Below are 1,507 nucleotides of genomic sequence, written 5' to 3' on the forward strand. Positions count from 1 at the left end.
AGGGTGCAACACCGGGACTTCCCGGGAGGTCACCCATCCCAGTACTACTCCGGCCCAAGCGCGCTTAACTGCGGAGTTCTGATGGGATCCGGTGCACTAATGCTGGTATGATCGCACCCGTTATGAGCTTGTCGCAGTGTGTACTTAGCAAACCGCGACCCACGTGCGAATCCACCCCGGCCACCCACCCCCGTCGAGGTGCACACCCTCCCTCGCGAAGTGCGCCCCGTTCGCCAAGTGTGAGCCCTGCCCGGGTGCGCGCACCTTGCTAGGGCGTCGGGTGTGCACCCGGCCCGGCCTACGTGCGTGCACCTGGAGGGGGCGTCGTGTGCGTGCAGTGTCCCGTCTGCAACGCGGTGCCCACACACCACCTCGGGCGCAACGACCTGCGCTCACATGTGGGCCGAGTGCACCTTGGTGCATGTTCGGGGCGCCTCGGGTGCACGCTCGATCTTGCCCCGGTGCACCAAGGCGCTCGGTTTGCCCCGGGTGCGCACTTGGTGCAAGGTGGGCACCCAAAATAGGGATCAAGCACCAAAACACAAGTTTCGGGATGCAAAATGGGACCCAAGGACCACAAATGCGTTCCAAGACCCATGATGGGTCCACGAGAACAAAAATGTGTTCCGAGACTTAATAAACAAATATTGGGTTTTAGGAGAAGAAACATGCTCTGATGCCCAAAACGAGAATCGACCCCGAAAAGGCCACAGGCCAAAAGTGGGATGCGAGACAAAAAAAAATGGGACCCGAGGACCAAAATTGGGTTCCCAGGTCGAAGACAGGGCAACCGGACAAGAAACGACCTCTAAGGCTCGAAATGAGTCCCGACGACTAAAACTTGACAAGAAGCACCCATCAGGCACCCAACTCGACACCCATGGGATGCCGACCCACCCGGGCTTCCACCTAGCACACCTTGGCACCCACCCACCCTCGCACCCAACCTCGCACCCAACTTAGCACCTTTGAACCCACATTGGCACTCACCCTGACCCTGGCACCTTGGAACCCACATTGGCACTCACCTTGACCCTGGCACCCACCTTTGCACTCACCTTGGGACCCACCCTGGCTCCCACCTCGGCACCCACCCAGACACCCACCTTGGTTCCTTGGCACCCACCTTGGATCCTTGGCACCCACCCCGACACCCACCTTGGCACGCAACTTGGCTACTTGCCACCCACCTTGGCTCCTTGACGCCCACCCCGACAACCACCCCGTGACCTACCCTGGCTAGGGTTGGTGCACACCCACCCTGGTGCCCACCTTGGCACCCACCCTATGACCCACCTTGGCACGCACCTTAGTACCCACCCCGTTACCCACCCTAGGACCCACCCCGTGACCCACCTTGGCCAGGGTGGGTGCACCCACCCTGGTGCCCACCTTGGCACCCACCCATCCTAGCACCCAGCCTGTGACCGGGCTTGGAACCCAACCTTGCACCCGCACCCGTCTTGGCCAGTGTGGGTGCGCACCCATCCTGGCACCCACGTTGTGA

At 61.4% G+C, this 1,507-nt stretch overlaps 1 non-coding gene across 1 annotated transcript; it reads right to left on the minus strand.

Annotated features, from left to right (window-relative positions):
* On the minus strand, positions 1-119 carry LOC131869540 (5S ribosomal RNA). The gene has a single exon (XR_009367922.1). It is a non-coding gene; the product is annotated as a 5S ribosomal RNA (ribosomal RNA).
* Positions 120-1,507: the final 1,388 nt, after the last annotated feature.

Source organism: Cryptomeria japonica, unplaced genomic scaffold, assembly GCF_030272615.1.
Source record: "Cryptomeria japonica unplaced genomic scaffold, Sugi_1.0 HiC_scaffold_251, whole genome shotgun sequence".
Taxonomy (NCBI): Eukaryota; Viridiplantae; Streptophyta; class Pinopsida; order Cupressales; family Cupressaceae; genus Cryptomeria; species Cryptomeria japonica.